The sequence below is a fragment of the Eschrichtius robustus genome, chromosome 7, assembly GCF_028021215.1.
Source record: "Eschrichtius robustus isolate mEscRob2 chromosome 7, mEscRob2.pri, whole genome shotgun sequence".
Lineage (NCBI taxonomy): Eukaryota > Metazoa > Chordata > Mammalia > Artiodactyla > Eschrichtiidae > Eschrichtius > Eschrichtius robustus.
This window is the reverse complement of record NC_090830.1, coordinates 56,115,182-56,133,808: the sequence shown is the minus strand read 5'-3', so window position 1 is coordinate 56,133,808 and position 18,627 is coordinate 56,115,182.

Below are 18,627 nucleotides of genomic sequence, written 5' to 3'. Positions count from 1 at the left end.
TCAAAAAGTCACAGGCTGGCAATCCTGCACTCCAACAATATTTACCATAGCCAACACTTGGAAGCAATGAAAATGTCCATCAACCGAGGAATGCACAATGCAGAAGTGGTCCATGTACACAGTGGAAAATTACTCCAATAAAAAATAAAAATTACATGTAAAAATCCAACAAAAATAAGGAGACATCAGCTTGTGTGGGTTTCTCCAGGCACACTCCACTCTAATTTTTAACCGAGAAACACCACAGGCTGCAAGGGCTTTTCCCCAGTTACCAGGGTGGGGAAAATAGAAAGGCTGCTGCCCTCTGGCAGTTACCTGCAAAAGCAGCTTTAAAGCCTGTGCTAATGGTCATTTCATAGGAACAAGTACTGCAGAACTGTAAATGAAACCTGCCCTCAAAATGTCTTGAGGGAGGTAATGGCCAAAACATTTCAAAATGTGACACATACTTTAAGAGAACACTTTGAAGAACTAAGGGGTAATCACAGCTTGAAAAATAAAAAGGACATGCCTTAAAGCTCAATTTCAACGGATTTTGAGGCACATGCGAATTCAACCACAAAGAGGTATCAGCTCACAATTGCCAGAGTAACCATCAGCAAGACAACTACAAACAATAAATGCTGAAGGTGTTGTGGAGAAATGTATACCCTCAACTTCAAGTGGGACGTAAGTTGGAAAGGGCCACAGATGAGAACAGAAAGGAGGTGCCTTAAAAAGGTAAACATTGAGCTACCATATGACCTAGCAGGCCCACTCCTCGACCTATAATCTAAGAAGACAGAATTGGAAAGACACAGGCAGGCAAATCTGCATTGCACAGTATCACAATAGCCAAGATATGGAAGTAACCAAAAAGTCCACCAACAGATGGGTGGACACAGAAGAACTCCTCCATGTACAGATGGAATATTCGCTACTGAAAAAAATGAAACAATGCCATTTGCAGCACCATAGATGAGTCTAGACGTAATCACGCCCCCTGTAGTAAGTGAGAAAGCAAAAGACACATATCCTATCATATCACTTTTAGGAGTTACTTAAAAATTGATACCAATGAAGATATTTCCACAGAGAGAGGCAATCGCAGATTCATTTAAAAACTTATGGTTCACCAAATAGAAAGGGATGAGGATTGGATACATTACCATATTGAGGTTAACAGAGATATACAAACCATGTGAAATATATAACCACCAAAGACGTACGGAAGACCAGGAGAAGACTACTCAACATTGTGCCATAACCTACATGGGAAAAGGATGCGAGGAAAAATAGATACCTGTATATGTGTGAAAGAACCACATCTTGCACACCTAGAGCAAACAAACCATTGTAATCAAATTTGCTGGGATAAAAAATAAAAAGTAAATTACAAATATGAACAAGAAGTAATGAGACATAAACTTAAAGGGCTTTCTCCTGGCATATTCCATTCTAATATACAACCTAGAACACCACTTCCATTAAGGCTCTGTTTCCCTAGTAACCAAATTTGGTAAAGGAGAAATGCTGCCACCTTGTGGCCGTTTCCTGCAAGAGCAGCTTTAAACTCACAGCTAATGGTCACTTAACATTCACAAGGACTCAGGGCTGTAAGGCCACCTGCCCTAAAAAATTGTGCTGAAGTAGGGAATGGACAAAAAATTTCAAAACAGGCAAATGTTTCAAGAAGAGAATATGAAGAGTTACGTTTTACTGACGCTCTTTTAAAAAAAAAGGAAAATGGATAAAAGCTCAACCTCAGGGAGTGTTAGACCGATGTAATCTAATCTACAAAAAGTTTTCAACTTACACCAATCGACTGACCATCAGCAAAAAGTCTACGAACAATAAATGCTGAAGGGGTTTTAGAGAACTGTGTACCCTCTACCTGCTGTTGAGACGTAAAAGGGTAACAGCCAATAATGAGAATAGAAAGGAGCTGTGTTTAAAAGTAAAAATGGAGGTACCATTCAATCCAGCAGGCACGCCATTGGACCTCTCACCTGAGAAGACAAGAATCGAGAAGACACAGGCCGCAAGAGCTGCAGTGCAGCCTTATTCACAATAGCCAAGACCATGAAGCAATCAAAACATCCAACAAGAGGTGAATGGATAAAGAAGAAGGGGTCCATGTACACAATGGAATATTAGCCATGGAAAACAATGAACCATTGCTCTCTGAGGCACCACAAATGAGTCTGGAGATAATCACGAAACATGAGGTAAGTCCAAAAGCAAAAGACCTATACTCTATGATATCACTTATAGGCGTTATCTAATAACTGACACAAATGAACATATTTCCACAGAGAAAGACACTCACAGACTTAGAAAACAAACTATGCTCATCTAAAAGGAAAGGTGGAGTGAATGGATAAATTAAGATTAGTGTTACTATATGTATACAAACACATATTATATACATATCTCAAAAAGACCGACCATATAGCAAGGGAGGTCTGCGGAACATTCTGTAACATTTTACATGGGAAGAGGATCTGTACTTGAATAGACATATATAATCTACAAATGAACCAGATTGTGTACACCTAGGACAAACAATATTCTAAGCTTTACCACAATTAAAAAAATTTTTAAAACCAAGAAGAAATAATGAGACATAAACTTATGGGGGTTTCTCCATGCACATTCCAATGTAATTTACAACCTAGGAACACGACTTCCAGAAAGGCTCTGCTGCCCTAGAAACCAGATTTGGGAATGGAGAAATGCTGCCTGCTTGAGGCCACTTCCCACAACAGCAGCTTTAAACCCATTTCTAAAGGTCAATAAATATTCACCAAACTTGCTGTTCGGGAAATGACACCTGCTCTCTAAAAAAACTCTGGGGTGGAAAATCGACCAAAAAATTCAAAAGAGGGCAACCTTCTAAGAAGACAATTTCAAGAGTTATAATGTACTCCCATTTGTTTCCTTTTTGTAACAGAAAAGAAAACGGCGGAGAAAAATAATGAGTTTTACGAATTTTCAAATACATGCAAACCCAAATTACAAAAACCTATCAGCTCACAGCAGCCAGTAGGGCCATTAGCATAAATGCTGCAAACAATAAATGCTGAAGCGATTGTGGAGAAATGCGTACCCTCGATTCTAAGGGGGACGTGGTAAGAGCCACTAATGAAAACACAAAGGAGGTGCTTTGAAAAGGGAAACAAGGTGCTACCAGTCAATGAATCACACACACTGCTGGGCCTATCACCTGAGAAAATGAGAATCAAAAAGTCACAGGCTGGCAATTCTGCACTCCAACAATATTTACCATAGCCAACACTTGGAAGAAATGAAAATGTCCATCAACCGAGGAATGCACAAAGTAGAAGTGGTCCACGTACACAGTGGAAAATTACTCCAATAAAAAATAAAAATTACATTTAAAAATCCAACAAAAGTAAGGAGACATCAGCTTGTGTGGGTTTCTCCAGGCACACTCCACTCTAATTTTTAACCGAGAAACACCACAGGCCGCAAGGGCTTTTCCCTAGTTACCAGGGTGGGGAACATAGAAAGGCTGCTGCCCTCTGGCAGTTACCTGCAAAAGCAGCTTTAAAGCCCGTGCTAATGGTCATTTCATAGGAACAAGTACTGCAGAACTGTAAATGAAACTTGCCCTCAAAATGTCTTGAGGGAGGTAATGGCCAAAATATTTCAAATGGTGACACATACTTTAAGAAAACACTATGAAGAAATAAGATCTAATCATAGCTGGAAAAATAAAAAGGACATGTCTAAAAGCTCAATTTCAACGCATTATGAGACACATGCAAATTCAACCACAAAGAGGTATCAGCTCACACCACTCAGAAGAACCATCAGCAAAAACTACAAAGAATAAATGCTGAAGGTGCTGGGAAGAAATGCATACCCTCAACTTTATGTGGGACGTAACCTGGAAAGAGCCACTAAAGAGAACAGAATAGAGGTGCCTTTAAAAGGTAAACATTGAGCTACCATAGGATCCAGCAGACCTATTCCTGGACCTATAAACTAAGAAGACAGAATTGGAAGGACACAGGTATGCAAATCTGCATTGCATAGTATTACAATAGCCAAGATACGGAAGTAACCAAAAAGTCCACCGACAGATGGGCGGACAAAGAAGAACTGCTACCTGTACAGATGGAATATGAGCTAGTGAAAAAATGAAACAATGCCATTTGCAGCACCATAGATGAGTCTAGACGTAATCACGCCACCTGTAGTAAGTGAGAAAGCAAAAGACACATATCCTATCATATCACTTTTAGGAGTTACTTAAAAATTGATACCAATGAAGATATTTCCACAGAGAGAGGCAATCGCAGATTCATTTAAAAACTTATGGTTCACCAAATAGAAAGGGATGAGGATTGGATACATTACCATATTGGGGTTAACAGAGATATACAAACCATGTGAAATATATAACCACCAAAGACGTACGGAAGACCAGGAGAAGACTACTCAACATTGTGCCATAACCTACATGGGAAAAGGATGCGAGGAAAAATAGATACCTGTATATGTGTGAAAGAACCACATCTTGCACACCTAGAGCAAACAAACCATTGTAATCAAATTTGCTGGGATAAAAAATAAAAAGTAAATTACAAATAGGAACAAGAAGTAATGAGACATAAACTTAAAGGGCTTTTTCCTGGCATATTCCATTCTAATATACAACCTAGAACACCACTTCCATTAAGGCTCTGTTTCCCTAGTAACCAAATTTGGTAAAGGAGAAATGCTGCCACCTTGTGGCCGTTTCCTGCAAGAGCAGCTTTAAACTCACAGCTAATGGTCACTTAACATTCACAAGGACTCAGGGCTGTAAAGGACACCTGCCCTAAAAAATTGTGCTGAAGTAGGGAATGGACAAAAAAATTCAAAACAGGCAAATGTTTCAAGAAGAGATTATGAAGACTTAAGTTTTACTCACACACTTTTTAAAAAAAAGGAAAATGGATAAAAGCTCAACCTCAGGGAGTGTTAGATGCATGCAATCTAATCTACAAAAAGTTTCAACTTACATCAGTCGAATGACCATCAGCAAAAAGTCTATAAACAATAAATGCTGAAGGGGTTTTAGAGAACTGTGTACCCTCTACCTGCTGGTGAGACGTAAAACGGTAACAGCCAATAATGAGAACCGAAAGGAGCTGTGTTTAAATGTAAAAGTGGAGGTATCATTCAATCCAGCAGGCGCACCATTGGACCTCTCACCTGAGAAGACAAGAATGGAGAAGACACAGGCCGCAAAAGCTGCAGTGCAGCCTTATTCACAATAGCCAAGACAGTGAAGCAACCAAAATGTCCACCAACAGGTGAATGGATAAAGAAGAAGTGGTCCATGTACACAATGGAATATTAGCCATGGAAGACAATGAACCATTGCTCTTTGACGCACCACAAATGAGTCTGGAGATAATCACGAAACATGAGGTAACTCGGAAAGCAAAAGACCTGTATTCTATGATATCACCTATAGGCGTTATCTAATAACTGACACAAATGAACATATTTCCACAGAGAAAGACACTCACAGATTTAGAAAACTATGCTCATCTAAAAGGAAAGGTGGAGTGAATGGATAAATTAAGATTAGTGTTACTATATGTATACAAACACATATTATATCCATATCTCAAAAATACCGACCATACAGCAAGGAAGTCTGCGGAACCCTCTGTAATATTTTACATGGGAAGAGGATCTGTACTTGAATAGACATATATAATGTACAGATGAACCAGATTGTTTACACCTAGGAGAAACAATATTCTAAGCTTTACCCCAATTAAAAAAAATTTTAAAACCAAGAAGAAATAATGAGACATAAACTTATGGGGGTTTCTCCATGCACATTCCAATGTAATTTACAACCTAGGAACACGACTTCCAGAAAGGCTCTGCTGCCCTAGTAACCAGATTTGGGAATGGAGAAATGCTGCCTCCTTTAGGCCACTTCCCACAACAGCAGCTTTAAACACATTGCTAAAGGTCACTAAATATTCACCAAACTTGCAGTTCGGGAAATGACACCTGCTCTCTAAAAAAAGTCTGAGGTGGAAAATCGACCAAAAAATTCAAAAGAGGGCAACCTTCCAAGAAGACAATATCAAGAGTTATAATGTACTCCCATTTGTTTCCTTTTTTTAACAGAAAAGAAAACGGCGGAGAAAAATGATGAGTTTTACGAATTTTCAAAGACATGCAAACCCAAATTACAAAACCCTATCAGCTCACAGCAGCCAGTAGGGGCATTGGCATAAATTCTGCAAACAATAAATGCTGAAGCGATTGTGGAGAAATGTGTACCCTCGATTCTAAAGGGGACGTAATAAGTGCCACTAATGAAAACACAAAGAAGGTGCTTTGAAAAGGGAAAAACGGTGCTACCAGTCAGTCAATCACACCCACTGCTGGGCCTATCACCTGAGAAAATGAGAATCAAAAAGTCACAGGCTGGCAATCCTGCACTCCAACAATATTTACCATAGCCAACACTTGGAAGCAATGAAAATGTCCATCAACCGAGGAATGCACAATGCAGAAGTGGTCCATGTACACAGTGGAAAATTACTCCAATAAAAAATAAAAATTACATGTAAAAATCCAACAAAAATAAGGAGACATCAGCTTGTGTGGGTTTCTCCAGGCACACTCCACTCTAATTTTTAACCGAGAAACACCACAGGCTGCAAGGGCTTTTCCCCAGTTACCAGGGTGGGGAAAATAGAAAGGCTGCTGCCCTCTGGCAGTTACCTGCAAAAGCAGCTTTAAAGCCTGTGCTAATGGTCATTTCATAGGAACAAGTACTGCAGAACTGTAAATGAAACCTGCCCTCAAAATGTCTTGAGGGAGGTAATGGCCAAAACATTTCAAAATGTGACACATACTTTAAGAGAACACTTTGAAGAACTAAGGGGTAATCACAGCTTGAAAAATAAAAAGGACATGCCTTAAAGCTCAATTTCAACGGATTTTGAGGCACATGCGAATTCAACCACAAAGAGGTATCAGCTCACAATTGCCAGAGTAACCATCAGCAAGAAAACTACAAACAATAAATGCTGAAGGTGTTGTGGAGAAATGTATACCCTCAACTTCAAGTGGGACGTAAGTTGGAAAGGGCCACAGATGAGAACAGAAAGGAGGTGCCTTAAAAAGGTAAACATTGAGCTACCATATGACCTAGCAGGCCCACTCCTCGACCTATAATCTAAGAAGACAGAATTGGAAAGACACAGGCAGGCAAATCTGCATTGCACAGTATCACAATAGCCAAGATATGGAAGTAACCAAAAAGTCCACCAACAGATGGGTGGACACAGAAGAACTCCTCCATGTACAGATGGAATATTCGCTACTGAAAAAAATGAAACAATGCCATTTGCAGCACCATAGATGAGTCTAGACATAATCACGCCCCCTGTAGTAAGTGAGAAAGCAAAAGACACATATCCTATCATATCACTTTTAGGAGTTACTTAAAAATTGATACCAATGAAGATATTTCCACAGAGAGAGGCAATCGCAGATTCATTTAAAAACTTATGGTTCACCAAATAGAAAGGGATGAGGATTGGATACATTACCATATTGAGGTTAACAGAGATATACAAACCATGTGAAATATATAACCACCACAGACGTACGGAAGACCAGGAGAAGACTACTCAACATTGTGCCATAACCTACATGGGAAAAGGATGCGAGGAAAAATAGATACCTGTATATGTGTGAAAGAACCACATCTTGCACACCTAGAGCAAACAAACCATTGTAATCAAATTTGCTGGGATAAAAAATAAAAAGTAAATTACAAATATGAACAAGAAGTAATGAGACATAAACTTAAAGGGCTTTCTCCTGGCATATTCCATTCTAATATACAACCTAGAACACCACTTCCATTAAGGCTCTGTTTCCCTAGTAACCAAATTTGGTAAATGAGAAATGCTGCCACCTTGTGGCCGTTTCCTGCAAGAGCAGCTTTAAACTCACAGCTAATGGTCACTTAACATTCACAAGGACTCAGGGCTGTAAGGCCACCTGCCCTAAAAAATTGTGCTGAAGTAGGGAATGGACAAAAAATTTCAAAACAGGCAAATGTTTCAAGAAGAGAATATGAAGAGTTACGTTTTACTGACGCTCTTTTAAAAAAAAAGGAAAATGGATAAAAGCTCAACCTCAGGGAGTGTTAGACCGATGTAATCTAATCTACAAAAAGTTTTCAACTTACACCAATCGACTGACCATCAGCAAAAAGTCTACGAACAATAAATGCTGAAGGGGTTTTAGAGAACTGTGTACCCTCTACCTGCTGTTGAGACGTAAAAAGGTAACAGCCAATAATGAGAATAGAAAGGAGCTGTGTTTAAAAGTAAAAATGGAGGTACCATTCAATCCAGCAGGCACGCCATTGGACCTCTCACCTGAGAAGACAAGAATCGAGAAGACACAGGCCGCAAGAGCTGCAGTGCAGACTTATTCACAATAGCCAAGACCATGAAGCAATCAAAACATCCAACAAGAGGTGAATGGATAAAGAAGAAGGGGTCCATGTACACAATGGAATATTAGCCATGGAAAACAATGAACCATTGCTCTCTGAGGCACCACAAATGAGTCTGGAGATAATCACGAAACATGAGGTAAGTCCAAAAGCAAAAGACCTATATTCTATGATATCACTTATAGGCGTTATCTAATAACTGACACAAATGAACATATTTCCACAGAGAAAGACACTCACAGACTTAGAAAACAAACTATGCTCATCTAAAAGGAAAGGTGGAGTGAATGGATAAATTAAGATTAGTGTTACTATATGTATACAAACACATATTATATACATATCTCAAAAAGACCGACCATATAGCAAGGGAGGTCTGCGGAACATTCTGTAACATTTTACATGGGAAGAGGATCTGTACTTGAATAGACATATATAATCTACAAATGAACCAGATAATGTACACCTAGGACAAACAATATTCTAAGCTTTACCACAATTAAAAAAAATTTTAAAACCAAGAAGAAATAATGAGACATAAACTTATGGGGGTTTCTCCATGCACATTCCAATGTAATTTACAACCTAGGAACACGACTTCCAGAAAGGCTCTGCTGCCCTAGAAACCAGATTTGGGAATGGAGAAATGCTGCCTGCTTGAGGCCACTTCCCACAACAGCAGCTTTAAACCCATTTCTAAAGGTCACTAAATATTCACCAAACTTGCAGTTCGGGAAATGACACCTGCTCTCTAAAAAAACTCTGGGGTGGAAAATCGACCAAAAAATTCAAAAGAGGGCAACCTTCTAAGAAGACAATTTCAAGAGTTATAATGTACTCCCATTTGTTTCCTTTTTGTAACAGAAAAGAAAACGGCGGAGAAAAATAATGAGTTTTACGAATTTTCAAATACATGCAAACCCAAATTACAAAAATCTATCAGCTCACAGCAGCCAGTAGGGCCATTAGCATAAATGCTGCAAACAATAAATGCTGAAGCGATTGTGGAGAAATGCGTACCCTCGATTCTAAGGGGGACGTGGTAAGAGCCACTAATGAAAACACAAAGGAGGTGCTTTGAAAAGGGAAACAAGGTGCTACCAGTCAATGAATCACACACACTGCTGGGCCTATCACCTGAGAAAATGAGAATCAAAAAGTCACAGGCTGGCAATCCTGCACTCCAACAATATTTACCATAGCCAACACTTGGAAGAAATGAAAATGTCCATCAACCGAGGAATGCACAAAGTAGAAGTGGTCCACGTACACAGTGGAAAATTACTCCAATAAAAAATAAAAATTACATTTAAAAATCCAACAAAAGTAAGGAGACATCAGCTTGTGTGGGTTTCTCCAGGCACACTCCACTCTAATTTTTAACCGAGAAACACCACAGGCCGCAAGGGCTTTTCCCTAGTTACCAGGGTGGGGAACATAGAAAGGCTGCTGCCCTCTGGCAGTTACCTGCAAAAGCAGCTTTAAAGCCCGTGCTAATGGTCATTTCATAGGAACAAGTACTGCAGAACTGTAAATGAAACTTGCCCTCAAAATGTCTTGAGGGAGGTAATGGCCAAAATATTTCAAATGGTGACACATACTTTAAGAAAACACTATGAAGAAATAAGCTCTAATCATAGCTGGAAAAATAAAAAGGACATGTCTAAAAGCTCAATTTCAACGCATTATGAGACACATGCAAATTCAACCACAAAGAGGTATCAGCTCACACCACTCAGAAGAACCATCAGCAAAAACTACAAAGAATAAATGCTGAAGGTGCTGGGAAGAAATGCATACCCTCAACTTTATGTGGGACGTAACCTGGAAAGAGCCACTAAAGAGAACAGAATAGAGGTGCCTTTAAAAGGTAAACATTGAGCTACCATAGGATCCAGCAGACCTATTCCTGGACCTATAAACTAAGAAGACAGAATTGGAAGGACACAGGTATGCAAATCTGCATTGCATAGTATTACAATAGCCAAGATACGGAAGTAACCAAAAAGTCCACCGACAGATGGGCGGACAAAGAAGAACTGCTACCTGTACAGATGGAATATGAGCTAGTGAAAAAATGAAACAATGCCATTTGCAGCACCATAGATGAGTCTAGACGTAATCACGCCACCTGTAGTAAGTGAGAAAGCAAAAGACACATATCCTATCATATCACTTTTAGGAGTTACTTAAAAATTGATACCAATGAAGATATTTCCACAGAGAGAGGCAATCGCAGATTCATTTAAAAACTTATGGTTCACCAAATAGAAAGGGATGAGGATTGGATACATTACCATATTGGGGTTAACAGAGATATACAAACCATGTGAAATATATAACCACCAAAGACGTACGGAAGACCAGGAGAAGACTACTCAACATTGTGCCATAACCTACATGGGAAAAGGATGCGAGGAAAAATAGATATCTGTATATGTGTGAAAGAACCACATCTTGCACACCTAGAGCAAACAAACCATTGTAATCAAATTTGCTGGGATAAAAAATAAAAAGTAAATTACAAATAGGAACAAGAAGTAATGAGACATAAACTTAAAGGGCTTTTTCCTGGCATATTCCATTCTAATATACAACCTAGAACACCACTTCCATTAAGGCTCTGTTTCCCTAGTAACCAAATTTGGTAAAGGAGAAATGCTGCCACCTTGTGGCCGTTTCCTGCAAGAGCAGCTTTAAACTCACAGCTAATGGTCACTTAACATTCACAAGGACTCAGGGCTGTAAAGGACACCTGCCCTAAAAAATTGTGCTGAAGTAGGGAATGGACAAAAAAATTCAAAACAGGCAAATGTTTCAAGAAGAGATTATGAAGACTTAAGTTTTACTCACACACTTTTTAAAAAAAAGGAAAATGGATAAAAGCTCAACCTCAGGGAGTGTTAGACGCATGCAATCTAATCTACAAAAAGTTTCAACTTACATCAGTCGAATGACCATCAGCAAAAAGTCTATAAACAATAAATGCTGAAGGGGTTTTAGAGAACTGTGTACCCTCTTCCTGCTGGTGAGACGTAAAACGGTAACAGCCAATAATGAGAACCGAAAGGAGCTGTGTTTAAAAGTAAAAGTGGAGGTATCATTCAATCCAGCAGGCGCACCATTGGACCTCTCACCTGAGAAGACAAGAATGGAGAAGACACAGGCCGCAAAAGCTGCAGTGCAGCCTTATTCACAATAGCCAAGACAGTGAAGCAACCAAAATGTCCACCAACAGGTGAATGGATAAAGAAGAAGTGGTCCATGTACACAATGGAATATTAGCCATGGAAGACAATGAACCATTGCTCTTTGACGCACCACAAATGAGTCTGGAGATAATCACGAAACATGAGGTAACTCGGAAAGCAAAAGACCTGTATTCTATGATATCACCTATAGGCGTTATCTAATAACTGACACAAATGAACATATTTCCACAGAGAAAGACACTCACAGATTTAGAAAACTATGCTCATCTAAAAGGAAAGGTGGAGTGAATGGATAAATTAAGATTAGTGTTACTATATGTATACAAACACATATTATATACATATCTCAAAAATACCGACCATACAGCAAGGAAGTCTGCGGAACCCTCTGTAATATTTTACATGGGAAGAGGATCTGTACTTGAATAGACATATATAATGTACAGATGAACCAGATTGTTTACACCTAGGAGAAACAATATTCTAAGCTTTACCCCAATTAAAAAAAATTTTAAAACCAAGAAGAAATAATGAGACATAAACTTATGGGGGTTTCTCCATGCACATTCCAATGTAATTTACAACCTAGGAACACGACTTCCAGAAAGGCTCTGCTGCCCTAGTAACCAGATTTGGGAATGGAGAAATGCTGCCTCCTTTAGGCCACTTCCCACAACAGCAGCTTTAAACACATTGCTAAAGGTCACTAAATATTCACCAAACTTGCAGTTCGGGAAATGACACCTGCTCTCTAAAAAAAGTCTGAGGTGGAAAATCGACCAAAAAATTCAAAAGAGGGCAACCTTCCAAGAAGACAATATCAAGAGTTATAATGTACTCCCATTTGTTTCCTTTTTTTAACAGAAAAGAAAACGGCGGAGAAAAATGATGAGTTTTACGAATTTTCAAAGACATGCAAACCCAAATTACAAAACCCTATCAGCTCACAGCAGCCAGTAGGGGCATTGGCATAAATTCTGCAAACAATAAATGCTGAAGCGATTGTGGAGAAATGTGTACCCTCGATTCTAAAGGGGACGTAATAAGTGCCACTAATGAAAACACAAAGAAGGTGCTTTGAAAAGGGAAAAACGGTGCTACCAGTCAGTCAATCACACCCACTGCTGGGCCTATCACCTGAGAAAATGAGAATCAAAAAGTCACAGGCTGGCAATCCTGCACTCCAACAATATTTACCATAGCCAACACTTGGAAGCAATGAAAATGTCCATCAACCGAGGAATGCACAATGCAGAAGTGGTCCATGTACACAGTGGAAAATTACTCCAATAAAAAATAAAAATTACATGTAAAAATCCAACAAAAATAAGGAGACATCAGCTTGTGTGGGTTTCTCCAGGCACACTCCACTCTAATTTTTAACCGAGAAACACCACAGGCTGCAAGGGCTTTTCCCCAGTTACCAGGGTGGGGAAAATAGAAAGGCTGCTGCCCTCTGGCAGTTACCTGCAAAAGCAGCTTTAAAGCCTGTGCTAATGGTCATTTCATAGGAACAAGTACTGCAGAACTGTAAATGAAACCTGCCCTCAAAATGTCTTGAGGGAGGTAATGGCCAAAACATTTCAAAATGTGACACATACTTTAAGAGAACACTTTGAAGAACTAAGGGGTAATCACAGCTTGAAAAATAAAAAGGACATGCCTTAAAGCTCAATTTCAACGGATTTTGAGGCACATGCGAATTCAACCACAAAGAGGTATCAGCTCACAATTGCCAGAGTAACCATCAGCAAGAAAACTACAAACAATAAATGCTGAAGGTGTTGTGGAGAAATGTATACCCTCAACTTCAAGTGGGACGTAAGTTGGAAAGGGCCACAGATGAGAACAGAAAGGAGGTGCCTTAAAAAGGTAAACATTGAGCTACCATATGACCTAGCAGGCCCACTCCTCGACCTATAATCTAAGAAGACAGAATTGGAAAGACACAGGCAGGCAAATCTGCATTGCACAGTATCACAATAGCCAAGATATGGAAGTAACCAAAAAGTCCACCAACAGATGGGTGGACACAGAAGAACTCCTCCATGTACAGATGGAATATTCGCTACTGAAAAAAATGAAACAATGCCATTTGCAGCACCATAGATGAGTCTAGACGTAATCACGCCCCCTGTAGTAAGTGAGAAAGCAAAAGACACATATCCTATCATATCACTTTTAGGAGTTACTTAAAAATTGATACCAATGAAGATATTTCCACAGAGAGAGGCAATCGCAGATTCATTTAAAAACTTATGGTTCACCAAATAGAAAGGGATGAGGATTGGATACATTACCATATTGAGGTTAACAGAGATATACAAACCATGTGAAATATATAACCACCAAAGACGTACGGAAGACCAGGAGAAGACTACTCAACATTGTGCCATAACCTACATGGGAAAAGGATGCGAGGAAAAATAGATACCTGTATATGTGTGAAAGAACCACATCTTGCACACCTAGAGCAAACAAACCATTGTAATCAAATTTGCTGGGATAAAAAATAAAAAGTAAATTACAAATATGAACAAGAAGTAATGAGACATAAACTTAAAGGGCTTTCTCCTGGCATATTCCATTCTAATATACAACCTAGAACACCACTTCCATTAAGGCTCTGTTTCCCTAGTAACCAAATTTGGTAAAGGAGAAATGCTGCCACCTTGTGGCCGTTTCCTGCAAGAGCAGCTTTAAACTCACAGCTAATGGTCACTTAACATTCACAAGGACTCAGGGCTGTAAGGCCACCTGCCCTAAAAAATTGTGCTGAAGTAGGGAATGGACAAAAAATTTCAAAACAGGCAAATGTTTCAAGAAGAGAATATGAAGAGTTACGTTTTACTGACGCTCTTTTAAAAAAAAAGGAAAATGGATAAAAGCTCAACCTCAGGGAGTGTTAGACCGATGTAATCTAATCTACAAAAAGTTTTCAACTTACACCAATCGACTGACCATCAGCAAAAAGTCTACGAACAATAAATGCTGAAGGGGTTTTAGAGAACTGTGTACCCTCTACCTGCTGTTGAGACGTAAAAGGGTAACAGCCAATAATGAGAATAGAAAGGAGCTGTGTTTAAAAGTAAAAATGGAGGTACCATTCAATCCAGCAGGCACGCCATTGGACCTCTCACCTGAGAAGACAAGAATCGAGAAGACACAGGCCGCAAGAGCTGCAGTGCAGCCTTATTCACAATAGCCAAGACCATGAAGCAATCAAAACATCCAACAAGAGGTGAATGGGTAAAGAAGAAGGGGTCCATGTACACAATGGAATATTAGCCATGGAAAACAATGAACCATTGCTCTCTGAGGCACCACAAATGAGTCTGGAGATAATCACGAAACATGAGGTAAGTCCAAAAGCAAAAGACCTATATTCTATGATATCACTTATAGGCGTTATCTAATAACTGACACAAATGAACATATTTCCACAGAGAAAGACACTCACAGACTTAGAAAACAAACTATGCTCATCTAAAAGGAAAGGTGGAGTGAATGGATAAATTAAGATTAGTGTTACTATATGTATACAAACACATATTATATACATAGCTCAAAAAGACCGACCATATAGCAAGGGAGGTCTGCGGAACATTCTGTAACATTTTACATGGGAAGAGGATCTGTACTTGAATAGACATATATAATCTACAAATGAACCAGATTGTGTACACCTAGGACAAACAATATTCTAAGCTTTACCACAATTAAAAAAATTTTTAAAACCAAGAAGAAATAATGAGACATAAACTTATGGGGGTTTCTCCATGCACATTCCAATGTAATTTACAACCTAGGAACACGACTTCCAGAAAGGCTCTGCTGCCCTAGAAACCAGATTTGGGAATGGAGAAATGCTGCCTGCTTGAGGCCACTTCCCACAACAGCAGCTTTAAACCCATTTCTAAAGGTCACTAAATATTCACCAAACTTGCAGTTCGGGAAATGACACCTGCTCTCTAAAAAAACTCTGGGGTGGAAAATCGACCAAAAAATTCAAAAGAGGGCAACCTTCTAAGAAGACAATTTCAAGAGTTATAATGTACTCCCATTTGTTTCCTTTTTGTAACAGAAAAGAAAACGGCGGAGAAAAATAATGAGTTTTACGAATTTTCAAATACATGCAAACCCAAATTACAAAAACCTATCAGCTCACAGCAGCCAGTAGGGCCATTAGCATAAATGCTGCAAACAATAAATGCTGAAGCGATTGTGGAGAAATGCGTACCCTCGATTCTAAGGGGGACGTGGTAAGAGCCACTAATGAAAACACAAAGGAGGTGCTTTGAAAAGGGAAACAAGGTGCTACCAGTCAATGAATCACACACACTGCTGGGCCTATCACCTGAGAAAATGAGAATCAAAAAGTCACAGGCTGGCAATCCTGCACTCCAACAATATTTACCATAGCCAACACTTGGAAGAAATGAAAATGTCCATCAACCGAGGAATGCACAAAGTAGAAGTGGTCCACGTACACAGTGGAAAATTACTCCAATAAAAAATAAAAATTACATTTAAAAATCCAACAAAAGTAAGGAGACATCAGCTTGTGTGGGTTTCTCCAGGCACACTCCACTCTTATTTTTAACCGAGAAACACCACAGGCCGCAAGGGCTTTTCCCTAGTTACCAGGGTGGGGAACATAGAAAGGCTGCTGCCCTCTGGCAGTTACCTGCAAAAGCAGCTTTAAAGCCCGTGTTAATGGTCATTTCATAGGAACAAGTACTGCAGAACTGTAAATGAAACTTGCCCTCAAAATGTCTTGAGGGAGGTAATGGCCAAAATATTTCAAATGGTGACACATACTTTAAGAAAACACTATGAAGAAATAAGCTCTAATCATAGCTGGAAAAATAAAAAGGACATGTCTAAAAGCTCAATTTCAACGCATTATGAGACACATGCAAATTCAACCACAAAGAGGTATCAGCTCACACCACTCAGAAGAACCATCAGCAAAAACTACAAAGAATAAATGCTGAAGGTGCTGGGAAGAAATGCATACCCTCAACTTTATGTGGGACGTAACCTGGAAAGAGCCACTAAAGAGAACAGAATAGAGGTGCCTTTAAAAGGTAAACATTGAGCTACCATAGGATCCAGCAGACCTATTCCTGGACCTATAAACTAAGAAGACAGAATTGGAAGGACACAGGTATGCAAATCTGCATTGCATAGTATTACAATAGCCAAGATACGGAAGTAACCAAAAAGTCCACCGACAGATGGGCGGACAAAGAAGAACTGCTACCTGTACAGATGGAATATGAGCTAGTGAAAAAATGAAACAATGCCATTTGCAGCACCATAGATGAGTCTAGACGTAATCACGCCACCTGTAGTAAGTGAGAAAGCAAAAGACACATATCCTATCATATCACTTTTAGGAGTTACTTAAAAATTGATACCAATGAAGATATTTCCACAGAGAGAGGCAATCGCAGATTCATTTAAAAACTTATGGTTCACCAAATAGAAAGGGATGAGGATTGGATACATTACCATATTGGGGTTAACAGAGATATACAAACCATGTGAAATATATAACCACCAAAGACGTACGGAAGACCAGGAGAAGACTACTCAACATTGTGCCATAACCTACATGGGAAAAGGATGCGAGGAAAAATAGATACCTGTATATGTGTGAAAGAACCACATCTTGCACACCTAGAGCAAACAAACCATTGTAATCAAATTTGCTGGGATAAAAAATAAAAAGTAAATTACAAATATGAACAAGAAGTAATGAGACATAAACTTAAAGGGCTTTTTCCTGGCATATTCCATTCTAATATACAACCTAGAACACCACTTCCATTAAGGCTCTGTTTCCCTAGTAACCAAATTTGGTAAAGGAGAAATGCTGCCACCTTGTGGCCGTTTCCTGCAAGAGCAGCTTTAAACTCACAGCTAATGGTCACTTAACATTCACAAGGACTCAGGGCTGTAAAGGACACCTGCCCTAAAAAATTGTGCTGAAGTAGGGAATGGACAAAAAAATTCAAAACAGGCAAATGTTTCAAGAAGAGATTATGAAGACTTAAGTTTTACTCACACACTTTTTAAAAAAAAGGAAAATGGATAAAAGCTCAACCTCAGGGAGTGTTAGACGCATGCAATCTAATCTACAAAAAGTTTCAACTTACATCAGTCGAATGACCATCAGCAAAAAGTCTATAAACAATAAATGCTGAAGGGGTTTTAGAGAACTGTGTACCCTCTACCTGCTGGTGAGACGTAAAACGGTAACAGCCAATAATGAGAACCGAAAGGAGCTGTGTTTAAAAGTAAAAGTGGAGGTATCATTCAATCCAGCAGGCGCACCATTGGACCTCTCACCTGAGAAGACAAGAATGGAGAAGACACAGGCCGCAAAAGCTGCAGTGCAGCCTTATTCACAATAGCCAAGACAGTGAAGCAACCAAAATGTCCACCAACAGGTGAATGGATAAAGAAGAAGTGGTCCATGTACACAATGGAATATTAGCCATGGAAGACAATGAACCATTGCTCTTTGACGCACCACAAATGAGTCTGGAGATAATCACGAAACATGAGGTAACTCGGAAAGCAAAAGACCTGTATTCTATGATATCACCTATAGGCGTTATCTAATAACTGACACAAATGAACATATTTCCACAGAGAAAGACACTCACAGATTTAGAAAACTATGCTCATCTAAAAGGAAAGGTGGAGTGAATGGATAAATTAAGATTAGTGTTACTATATGTATACAAACACATATTATATACATATCTCAAAAATACCGACCATACAGCAAGGAAGTCTGCGGAACCCTCTGTAATATTTTACATGGGAAGAGGATCTGTACTTGAATAGACATATATAATGTACAGATGAACCAGATTGTTTACACCTAGGAGAAACAATATT